General features: G+C 41.6%; 1 protein-coding gene across 1 annotated transcript in view; it reads left to right on the forward strand.

Moving 5' to 3' along the window:
* Window positions 1–11,969: 11,969 nt before the first annotated feature.
* LOC136158506 (acyl-coenzyme A synthetase ACSM2B, mitochondrial-like) overlaps window positions 11,970–12,875 on the forward strand; it is a 29,719-nt gene continuing 28,813 nt past the window's right edge. The window contains exon 1 of the mRNA XM_065920312.1: window positions 11,970–12,071. The gene's annotated coding sequence lies outside the window, so the exon portion shown is untranslated. The remainder of the gene's footprint in view (window positions 12,072–12,875) is intronic.

Here is a 12,875-nt window from a genome sequence, read left to right on the forward strand (position 1 = left end):
AATAAGATCAGCCCAAGGAGTTTCTCGCTCTTCTATGTCAGAAACAGCATAAATTCCAAGTGTTTACACGCAGTACATTAACAATAACTACACCATTTCTTAACCAATGGTCTACTCATTCCCAATCAGACATTTTCAAAAAAACCTTCTTGTGGATACCAAAGACAACAAGTATAAATCACCTTAAGAAGTTTAGTTAAGTCTGAGTCAGAAAACTTACACTCAGCGACAGTAAGCAGAAAGGAAAGCTGATATTTACGTGCAAGCAGTTGAGAAAGAGAATTACCCATAACAGAAAGAAAAAGTGAAAGTACTGTACCATCTAGAAGACTTCCTTCTGTCGCTAGCTTTAAAGACCATAGTTCCTACCTGGATGAGCAGATGTCCTTTTCCCTTGCTCGGGCTTGAGGAACGGGTGCCAAGCAAACCTTTAGATGGTCCCTGTTCAGGTCCCTGTTTGGGCACCAACTGTGGCCATTTGACACTGAATAATTCTCACAAACTCACAGGATTATGACGAACAGCGCAGGGAGAGCTCCCTGAGAAGCAACTCGCCGAGAACTCGCTGAGCACATATTTTATCGGTAATTTATCTTGAAAGAGTAGTAAAGCAAGACAGAGATCCGAATTTAGGGATTAAGGAGACTTCCTTCTGGAGGTCCAGAGGTAATCACACGAGAGTTGTAAAGGAAAGTCTTTGAAGATACGGGGGTTTGTTCTGCGTGCAGAACAACATCTAACTAATGCTGACATGTCAGCCAGAACATCTAACTTAAGGGTAGAGGAGAGAAATCAAGGAAGAGGGAATGAGTATTATTAAATTCCAGGAGACATTTCTGAGAAAACAGTAAAACATGGTTCCCACAGTGTTGTATTAATAGATGTATGTTGTTGCCAAAATTATTATTAATTCATAAAAGTACTCTATTCGGTTGGCTGAAATGAACTCAAATGCTTATACAAATACTCAGAAATATAATACTAGCCAGAATAAATTTACAGTTCACCAGATCTAGGAAATATTCAACATAAAACTAATACCTGTTGTTGAAGGTGGCTTAAACTTGCTGGTTTGATTAATATAGATTCACTAATGTTAAGTTACTTCCGTAGTACCAATGTTTACTAGAGGTCAAATAAGACTTTATGATGTCCATTGAAAAACTGTTGGCAAGAAAAGTAATTTGAAATGAAAAAAAAAAAAAAAAGCTTTTTAGAAAAGTGATGAAACTGGAATCTGAGTTTTTCTTCACAGAGCTGAAGAATAAACTTCGCAAATACACAAACACTCATGGTAGCCAGCAAACAAAGTTTATTTCAGACAGAGAAAAGTACAAAACTCTCAGCATAGACAATGGGTGGGGGTGGGGGTGAAGTGCCCAAAAAGGTGGGAGTTGCAGCAGTTTATATCCTTACTAGTATTGATTAGTATACTTTTGATTTGTTCTTACTTTCAACATATGTCATTTGTAACCAATCAGCTTAAAGGTCACAGTATTTAACTAGACATTTTTACAACTTCTTCTGATCCTTGGATTCTTAGTTTTCTTAGGCATTAAGTCACCATTCTGTGACCTTTTCTCATGACCTGCAGCCATTTTACAATGAACCAGATGTATGGGGTAAAGATTAAAGATCACTAGTTGTTTTTCCCTCAAGCATATGAAACAGAAATTAAGTACTACCCATTCTGGGATTTGAGTGCTGTTGATTTATCAGACCACCGACACATTCCTCTGAGAGACAGAAATTTGGGACAAAGGGTATAATTTTAGGTTAATGGAGTAGGATTTTTATTGAAACAGGCCTAGTTCTCAGAGTTCCTACAGTAACTGCCTAATAATGTCTACCTCAGTAACATGTATGTTTTCAATAAATGAAGGTGGGAGGAATTTTTAAAAATACAAAAAAAGTGAATGTCAGGATTTTCTAAGATTGGGTTGAATTTATTTGGGTAAAGGGATTTTGTTGGGACTGGGCTGAGATAAGACTAGGTTTATTTTCTTCCAGAGTTTTATTGAAAGATTACTTTTAATAACAGATAAATATTGTCTCATAGTGATCCATGATTTTATTTGACCAAGTTTTAAAACTTTTTGGCAAATTTCCCACATACCAAATTTTAATTAAGTTTCTTTTGATTTCCAGCTAATTTGGGGATGTTTTAGATGGCTCTTGCAGTAACTCAAAGAGAAATGTTTAACTCTGTTATTTGGTATGTTATGTTATACATCAGTTCAGTTCAGTTATTCAGTCATGTCCAACTCTTTGTGACCCCATGAACTACAGCATGCCAGGCTTCCCTTCCATCACCAACTCCTGGAGATTGCTCAGACTCATGTCCATCAGTCAGTGGATGCCATCCAACCATCTCATCCTCTGTTGTCCCCATTCTCCACCTGCCTTCGATCTTTCCCAGCATCAGGGCCTTTTCCAATGAGTCAGTTCTTCGAATCAGGTGGCCAAAGTATTGGAGTTTCAGCTTCAACATCAGTCCTTCCAATGAATATTCAGAACTGATTTCTTTTAGGATGGACTGGTTGGATCTCCTTGTAGTCCAAGGGACTCTCAAAAGTCTTCTCCAACACCACAGTTCAAAAGCATCAGTTCTTTGGTTTTCAGCTTTCTTTATAATCCAGCTGTCACATCCATATATGACTACTGGAAAAACCATAGCTTTGACTAGATGGACTTTTGTTGGCAAAGTAATGTCTCTGCTTTTTAATATGCTGTCTAGGTTGGTCATAGCTTTTCTTCCAAGGAGTAAGCATCTTATAATTTCATGGCTGCAGTCACCATCTTCAGTGATTTTGGATGATTAAGATCATGTTATACATAATCATTTATAATTTTGGTTGTTGTAACCAAGTTTCATTATCAATTACACTATAATAGATGCTTAACCATGTCTTTTAAGTCTGTCGTCATTTATAGATAGTTTTGTATTCTGGTGCAGTTACAAAAAAAGTGCTTTCTCATCAAAGAGCTTCATAGAAAGGCTATGGAAGCAATTATCATAGTTCCACATCAAGATGATGGCCGTGTGAGGATTCCAGCCCATTGTTGTTGTTTAGTCACTAAGTCATGTACAAATTTTCTGAGACCCCATGGACTACAGCCTGTCAGGCTCCACTGTCCATGAGATTTATCAGGCAAGAATACTAAAGTGGGTTGCAATTTCCTTCTCCAGGGGATCTTCCCGACACTGGGATCTAACCTACATCTTCTGCTTTGGTAGGCAGATTAGTTACCACTGAGCCACCAGGGAAGACCCTTCCAGACCATACTGACTTAAAAAGCAAAAAGACCTGTCCTACCTCTGGGGTCCCTAGATCAGGAATTCAGAGATTTTTACTCCCTGACAAGTGAGAGAGCTAATTCTTAGGTAGGTTGATAAGGAGTCTAGGGTGGTTGAGAAAGAGGAAGGGACAAATTTTTTTTTCTACATTCCTCGTCTTAGTCATATAAGACATTTTTTCTTAAGCTCTAAGTTGTTACAGTAAAGATCTATTTCACCTAAGACAAACTTTCTTTAAGCCCAGCACTAAATTGCCAACATCCGCTGGATCATTGAAAAAGCAAGAGAGTTCCAGAAAAACATCTATTTCTGCTCTATTGACTATGCCAAAACCTTTGACTATGTGGATCACAATAAAATGTGGAAAATTCTTAAAGAGATGGGAATCCCAGACCACCTGACCTGCCTCTTGAGAAACCTGTATGCAGGTCAGGAAGCAACAGTTAGAACTGGACATGGAACACCAGACTGGTTCCAAATAGAAAAAGGAGTATGTCAAGGCTGTATATTATCACCCTGTTTATTTAACTTATATGCAGAGTACATCATGAGAAACACTGGGCTGGAGGAAGCATAAGCTGGAATCAAGATTGCCAGGAGAAATATCAATAACCTCAGATATGCAGATGACACCACCCTTATGGCAGAAAGTGAAGAACTAAAGAGCCTCTTGATCAAAGTGAAAGAGGAGAGTGGAAAGTTTGGCTTAAAGCTCAACATGCAGAAAACTAAGATCATGACATTCGGTCCCATCACTTCATGGCAAATAGATGGGGAAACAGTGGAAACAGTGGTTGACTTTATTTTTCTGGGCTCCAAAATCACTGCGGATGGTGATTACAACCATGATTAAAAGACGCTTGCTCCTTGGAAGGAAAGTTATGACCAACCTGAACAGCATATTAGAAAGCAGAGACATTCTTTACCAACAAATTCTAGTCAAGGCTATGGTTTTTCCAGTAGTCATGTATGGATGTGAGAGTTGGACCATAAAGAAAGCTGAGCACAGAAGAACTGATGCTTTTGAACTGTAGTGTTGGAGAAGACTCTTGAGAGTCCCTTGGACTGCAAGGAGAGCCAACCAGTCCATCCTAAAGGAGATCAATTTTGGGTGATCATTGGAGGGACTGATATTGAAGCTGAAGCTCCAATACTTTGGCCACCTGATGCGGAGAGCTGACTCATTTGAAAAGACCCTGATGCTGGGAAAGATTGAAGGCAGGAGGAGAAGGGGACGACAGAAGATGAGATGGTTGGATGGCATCACGGACACAATGGACATGGGTTTGGGTGGACTCCAGGAGTTGGTAATGGACAGGGAGGCCTGGCATGCTGCAGTTCATGGGGCCGCAGAGAGTCATACACGACTGAGTGACTGAACTGAACTACAAAACTACAAACTACACAGCAAAACTACATCTTGTTCAAAAGTATGGTTTTCCTTAAGCTATCTACTAACAATTGTATAACAACAGTGCATCTTGCTCAACGACATGTTTCTTCTTCTTAACAGGAACCCCGTCCTTTTGGCTAATCTCGTTATCTTAAGATGTATGTTGTGAAAGTGGGTCTAGTAAGACCTTTAAGACTTTGAGACATTTTTTTGATCTATTGTTAGTAACCAATTGAAAAAGTATATAAGGCCTTGCTAAGACTTCAAAGAGGGCACTCTTTCTACCCCCTTCTGATGTCTGTCAGAAGTTTTCTCTATCCCTTCTCACTTTAATAAAACTTTGGCCACACAAATCTCTGAGTGACTGAAGCTGTGTCTTTGATCCCAAAGTGAAATTTTGTCCTTCTGAGAGCACAAATTTGACATTGTTCGGTGTAACCTATCACAAGCAAGGTCAATGCCCCTACTAAACCCTGAAACAGATGTACCATCACCCTTCTGCTTCTCATAAGAATACGAGAGTAAGATCTCTGAGGTGGAAATGAAACAGGAGAGAAAGGAGCAGGTCACAAACTTTAAAAGAATGATGTAGCTTGAGGATAGGAAATAAAACAATTAGGACCAAATGGGTCCAAAAATAGCAGACAAAGAACTTGAGCCTCAGTACACACTCACTGACCTTGAGCTTTGGAATACAAGCTCATTGTAACACATTAGAAAGCTAAGTGACCCACCCACAGGCACAGTGACACTTCCAAAACTGACTATCAAAAAACAAAAAATGAGTGGTGGGTGGCCTAATTCCTGGAAATTTCTGTCCCTTCCCTGAAGTAGTTGGAATAATCCTCTTACTCTTTAGTTTATGAAATTACCCAGCCCATAAAAGCTAACCATACCATATTTCAAGCCCACTCTTGCCCTTTGAGATGGCCCATACTCTGTCTATGGCGTATGGAAGTGGAAGTGTTAGTCACTCATTCGTATTCAACTCTTTGCGACCATGTGAACTATAGCTCTCCAGGCTCCTATGTCCATGGACTTCTCCTGGCAAGAATACTGGAGGAGGTTGCAATTCCCTTCTCCAGGGGACTCTTCCTGACCCAGGGATCAAACCCAGGTATATAGAGTGTTTCTCTCTAAATAAATCCTCTTCTATCTTATCACTTTGTCTCTCACTGAACTCCTTCTGCAATGAGACATCAAGAACCTATGCTTCATTAAGTCCTGAAATCAGGTGAGTACACTCAGTTGGAAGACTTTAACAGGAGGCTTCCTGTGTGCTGTTTTGGATCTGTCAGGAAACCTTTGGCCCTTCAGGAATAAAGAGGAGAGGCACACCTTTCCCGGAGCTAAGGAATACAGACATTTCCTTTGTTACTTTCTCATTATGGTGATAAGGACCCTCTTCTCTCTTTAATAGGGATCGCCTTGTGTTTTGTAAATCTGGAATTTTAATCTTTATCTTTGCTGAGAATGTCTACCTTGTAAGACAGTATATATGCCCACACCATGTTGATTAAAACACCTTTACTCCATTACAACTTTGGTCCCCGTGTCTTTCTTTCTCTTCCTCTCTTTCTCTTTATCTCTCTATTTCTGGCTGATTCCCTGGAGCATGAAAGCCGGCTGCGTAACCCAGGGAATATTAGCCTCTTTCCTTCTTTCACTTTCTCATCGTCGACTCTGGACCACCAGGTTCTGGTCCATTAAAGGACCAACAGAAGGCCATGGGTTTTGGCTGGGTTCAAGACCAGCTACATGAGTTAGAGTCCCAAGCTGGATTTTGACCAGATTTGCATCCTGGTACATGGGTTAAAGTACCAGTCTGAGGTGAATGGCTTCATACCAACTATTCAGAAAGCTGGCTGACTGAGAAGTTGGCAAACTAGTGTCTCAAAATAACCATTTCATTGGGGTGTGGATGTCAATTTCTTTCATAGAATCAGAAAGGGAGAAGCAATGAGAAAATGAAAAGGCCATTCATCTTGCAAAATATCTCATTGCTTAGTTAGCACTGGGGAGGGGATGTGTTAATTTCTTCTTTTCTGCAATCATTTACAAGTGGGCAGGGTCGGATTGCCTCTTTGTGAGCTGAGCAAAGGCACTTTAGTTTAATCATCAGGCAGAGGGGCATGTTTTCCTGATAGATGGTATAGTAAACACTGACATTTCTTCTGTATGAAATCAGAAATCACTGGTAGGTGCTGAGTAGAGGTGTGACCTATCAGACCTATGACCTACCTTTAACAGTATTTAAAATGAACCTAATCATTTTACATGTTATTAGCTGTTTCACATCCACACTGGGAGGGATCTGTTTAGATTACTCTGTGTCCATCTGAGATCAGCAGTTAATAAATATTTGTTGATTAATTGACAGGGACAGATATTTCCAAGGAAGACAGGGTTCAAATGGCTTATTTTGGGTAATTTAGTTTCACAAATGTCTGAACCAAATGATCCTGTAGGCCCTTTTGCCTCCATTTCTGGGAAGACAAATGACTTTTTTTACATTTCTTGAGAAATCTGTATGCAGGTCAAGAGGCAGCAGTTAGAACCAGGCATGGAACAACGGACTGGTTCAAAATAGGAAAAGGAGTACATCAAGGCTCTATATTATCCCCCTGTTTATTTTAACTTATAGACAGAGTACATCATGCGAACTACCAAGCTGGAAGAAGCTCAAGCTGGAATCAGGATTGCCAGCAGAAATATCAATAACATGAAACAAGCCAATGACACCACTCTAATGGCAAAAAGTGAAGAGGAAATAAAGAGCCACTTGATGAGGGTGAAAGAAGAGAGTGAAAAAGCTGGCTTAAAACTCAACTTTCAAAAAACTAAAACCATGGCATCCAGTCCCATTACTTCATGACAAATAAAAGGGGGAAAAGTGGAAATAGTGGCAGATTTTATTTTCTTAGCCTCCAAAATCACTGCAGATGGTGACTACAGCCATGAAATTAAAAGATGCTTGTTCCTTAGAAGAAAAGTTATGACAAAACTAGACAGCATATTAAAAAGCAGAGACATTACTTTGCTGATAAAAGTTCATATAGTCAAAGCAATGGTTTTTCCAGTCGTCATGTACAGATATGAGCGTTGTACCATAAAAGAAGGCTGAGCATCAAAAAAATTGATACTTTTGAACTGTGGTACTGGAGAAGACTTTTGAGAGTCCCTTGGACTGCAAGGAGATCAAACCAGTCAATTCTAAAGGAGATAAACCCCAAATATTCATTGGAAGGACTGGTGCTAAAGCTGAAACTCCAATACTTTGGCCACCTGATGTGAAGAGCTGACTCATTGGAAAAGGCCCTGATTCTGGGAAAGATTGAAGGCAAGAAGAGAAGGGAATGACAGAGGATGAGCTGGTTGGATGGCATCACCAATTCAATGGGCATGAGTTTGAACGACTTCGGGAGATAGTGAAGGACAGAGAAGCCTGGCAAGCTGCAGTCCATGAGATCACAAAGAGGCAGATATGACTCAGGGACTAAACAACAACAATCACTGTTCCCAGGGTCAAGACTCTCATGCTTCAATTGTGCTGCATCCATGTGTTCAGTAGGAAAGTTAATGCACCCAGGTGCCCTGCCCAGGCTGCTGTGTGAATTTAAAGACCCCTTCAAATCACTCCCATTGTGATTTACTAAGTGCATACTATCTGCTATGCATTTGGTTCATTTTTTAGCTATTGGAACTTTTTAATAAATACTCAAATTTGAATATTTTTTTAAGGCCTACTTAGACTTGTTTCAAAGCAGACTAACTCTCCTCTCCAGAAGCAGCTCAGACTAGCAATTTCTGGTACTAGAAGTTTTGTAAACATGGTTATGTGCTAGGTGCTTAATGTGCATTATCAAGTTCAATCCTTAGAGGTACTTTAGGATTATCCCCAGTTTTCAGATGAGAAGACTGAGTCTTGTGGTGAGGAAGGGTAACATAACTTCTTCAAGAGCACACAGTTCAGGAATGGAGGAGCCCAAATTCAAATTTAGGCATACTTTAAACCCCTGATCCATAATCTTGAATCTTACTGTATAGTCATGAATGAAGAGATTGCCAACCACTGGAGATAAAGAGCCAGAGGGTATCTGTACAAAGAAGAAAGGTTGACTGGTACAGAAGAAAGCACGTATCTGGTCTCAGGAAGAGAGGCATTGAAGTCACTGAAAGCAGCAGTGAGCAGGAATGGACTGGGGCTACGGTGAAGTCTGCATCTGCTTCCTAGTCCTCAGAAGTAGATGAGGCATAGGTGAGAGGCCTCGATGTCTCTGATAGACACGAAGACAGTGAGGAGCCTTTAAAAGGCGAGAAGACAACAGGAGAAATAGCTGATCATTTTGAGACTCTGGGTGACTAGAGAGAGCCTGACATTCCCAGGAGACTTCCAGCACTGATGACAAGGTAATTCTTATGTCTGGTCATCAAATTCCTTCAGAAAGCCTTATCTCCCTTTCTAAGAAGATTCACCTATTTCTTTACAGAGCCAACTGAGAGGTTAAAGCATCTACCTGAAATGCGGGAGACCTGTGTTCAATCCCTGGGTCAGGAAGATCCCCTGGAGAAGGAAATGGCAACCCACTCCAGTATTCTTGCCTGGAGAATCATATGGACGGAGGAGCCTGGTGGGCTACAGTCCACAGGGTCGCAAAGAGTCGAACACGACTGAGCGACTTCACTTTCACTTTTCAGTAGGGACAGCAACTCAGGTGTCTTACTCTGCAAGATCTAGGTCTCCACTCCAAGTATTTTTCTACTCTTTATAGCAAATAAGTCAAAATAAAGGGAGTGACTGCAAAGAAGGGAAGAACTTGCCCAGCTGTCCTCATGGTCTTGGTGCTCTGAAACGTCTCTGTTGGTAGGTCATGAGAGGACACACAGCAGTGACAGTAAGAGGGATTTAGGGCATACAGTGAGGAGAACTCCTGGAAGAGAACTGAGTCTCATGACTGTGATGCTGAGACCTTCAGAAATACTTTTTGCAGGGTATTTAAGAAAGGGTTGACACTTTCAGGACTGGGGTTGGGGGCTAGGTGGTGCAATTCAATGAATTTTTCCAGAAAGGGTATTTCTTCCCAGGATACAGCTGCTTCTCTACATCAGCAAGTTTTTGTACGTGAATTATTTCTAGGCTTTCTGAGAGAAAAGCAAATTGCTTTGGGTATCCTCTCAAGGTATATCTCCTCTTCTCTCCTGTTTTGCTGGAAGTTTTCACATTCATCTCAGATTCAAAGAATTTGTTAACAAAATAAGCCATTTGTTATAGACAAATAAATAATACCAATATTTACTAGAGACTTATCTAGCTTACTTGCAATATACTAGCATTAAAAGGAAAGAGAAACAGAAACAGCAGAGGACACATCACCAAATTGGGTTTTGACAACATTCAGACTCAAACAGTACTGGGAAATCCCGTGTCACAGCACATCTGGAATCCCAGTTGAGCAAAGGTCCCAGGCAGCATGTCTGCTCCCTGGGTGAGATCTCAAAGATTGTAGTTCTGTTTTCCCATGTATAATCCCAAGATGCAAACTGGTAACATCATCAATCTGTGAGCAAATTTCAGCTCTAGTTTCATGTTAATGCTATTTGTTTTGTTCTGTAAATCTTGGAATGTTGCTAAATCCAGGGAATGGTTGGCCAGACCTCCTCCAGGAACTTAACAAATTGCATGATCCACTTCCTATCTATCTATTGTGCCTCTCTTCTGACACTCACAGCAGGTGTGGCTGACACCCACAGCAGTAGTCAGGGCTGTGGCCAGGTAAGTCAGAAGCAAGGTCAGAGGCCTGCTCAGCTCTTTTGCCTCTGAAGCCTGAACAAGACTACTTCTATTTGATTTCCCTAACACTCTCCTGGTGGCCCAGAGAGTAAAGAATCTGCCCTCAATGTGGGAGACCTGGGTTCGATCCCTATGTTGGGAAGATACCCTGGAAGATGGCATGACAACCCACTTCAGCATTCTTGCCTGGAGAATCCCTATGGACAGAGGAGCCTGGTGGGCTATAGTCCATAAGGTGGTAAAGAGTTGGACGTGACAGCAACTAAACACAGCACACAATGCTCCCCAGACTCTATACCTTAGCTTCAAGGGTATTTAAGCCCCTCTGGCTCTCCTAGTTGTCCCCTGATTTGGATCTCTGTCACTTGTGCCCTCAACATTGCCAGGTAACTGGCACCCTAGTCTTGCCCCTGGCCTGTTAGCCTCCAACAGAGACATTTGTATTTAGGGAACTCCCATCCCTGCCTGTCACAGGGTTCTTTTAGTAGATGAGTGGCTGTGGCCAGCACATTGGAAGAATAACTCAGAATGGGCATAGGATACAGGGAGCAGTTGAGAAAGCTCTGTGGCATCAGGGAAGATCTGAGAAGATACAGAAGCCATGGTGGCTGGAGATACTTTTCCTTTGGTGGGTATTCCTGAAAAACATCCTGTCTCAGCATCTCAGGGCCCCCTGATTTCCAGGTCTAATCTCAGGGCCTGAGGATTCACTGTGAGTCAGCAGCCTGGGTGTATTTGAGTTTAGGGTTCCAGACCTGTGCCTGAGACTGATTTTCTGCATAGCTTTAAGCAATCTACTGTTCCACTCTGAGTTTTTATATTATCTATTCAATGATCTGGGAAGGTCTTTGCTTTTTTGACCCTCTGACTCAAACAGAGCTGCATAAGCACTAACATTCACTGAGATGAACAAGGTACCAGACAGAGTGGGATACTTCACTGAGACAGAGAAGTTGAGGTGCTCAGCTCTGAACAAAGCTTATTTGACAGGCCTGTTAGATAGCTGAGGAGACAGATCAAGCTGATTAGTGTGCAGGAGAGAGATCTAGGCTGGAGACACATGAATGGTCACCAGCAAGGCAATTGGGTTTCAAGCTATGATAGCAGATGGAATCATGTGCACGTGTGAATAAAGGAGATGAGGAATCATTAATAGAGACCAAAAATAAGAGGAAAATCAGGTGAAGGAAAGGTCTAAAAGAAATGAGAGCATGGGATGTACATCAACTCTGTGTGAATTCTGCTCCTGCCTTCCTGTCAGGAGATCCTGTTCATGTTGGAGCAGAACCTGCTGCCGGTCTTGTGCATAAATCTCTTTTTGATCTCCTGGATTGAAAGACTAGTTCCTGGCTGGCTCCAAGGCTGTAGGACTTGTGAAATCCATACACATAACTAGGAGGACTGGTGTTATCCCAAGTTAGCCTCAATTAATGATTAGCTGTGCCCTCTTTGAAGGCTGTAGGGACTCTCGTGCCATCTGCCTGATTAGCTGTGCCATCCTCCAAGGCGACAGGGGTTCTGGTGCTGTCTATTCAGGAGGGAGTAGACCAAGAGATCTCCAGAGAGACTTCCTTGAAAGGACTTGGCAGGTGAGCACACTGTGAGGAATGAACAGATGGGGTCATGCTTCATGATGGCACTATCCAATATTTAGAAATCATGACTGGTGAGAAGAATAACAATCGACAGGGAAAAATAGTCTGCAATCTCTAGGGACCAAGAAAGGTCTGCCAGGCCTTAATGAGGAGGCAGCAGTGGGCAAAGGAAAAGGGAGTGTTTAGCACAGCAAAGGGAAGGACTGGGGTGGCTGGGAGAAGGACGGTCAAAATGGGATGGGAGTTGGGTGGTAGTCAGGGAAGGAGACCTCTAAGAGAAGGTGAGGTCAGAAGAATGAGAATGAGCCAGATATGGAAAGAAAGAGGAATCAGCAGGTAGAAAGGCAAAAAAATTTCCTGCCTATGAGCTGGTAAGAAAATTTGCACTTTTTTTTTCTTTTAGAAAATGAGACAGGAAGGTCTCTTAAGAGACCTTAAGCATTCTGACTGCTACTGCCCAAACAACAGGAAGTGGAAATCTGGCCATCTGGAGGAACTACTGGCTAGATTCCTTGCGTCAAAGTGGCAAGGAATTTGCCATATAGAAATGGCAAATGCCAGGCCTCTAGGCTAAACATGGCCCATGGTGCAAGGCTCTCTGAAAAAAAAAGAAAATTCTGCAATCCTCATCAAGGTGCACATGTTGGAAATCAGAGACCAGTAGCTTTTGAACTACTTTGCCTGGAGCCAATGCAGAGACAGAAATGAAAATCGCAACAGTTATAATTTCTAAAATGATTCTGTTTGTCATGTTCTGTGTGCTGAATACATAGTACTCAAGATATCTCAGTCAAGAAT

Source organism: Muntiacus reevesi, chromosome 2, assembly GCF_963930625.1.
Source record: "Muntiacus reevesi chromosome 2, mMunRee1.1, whole genome shotgun sequence".
In the NCBI taxonomy this organism is placed as follows: Eukaryota; Metazoa; Chordata; class Mammalia; order Artiodactyla; family Cervidae; genus Muntiacus; species Muntiacus reevesi.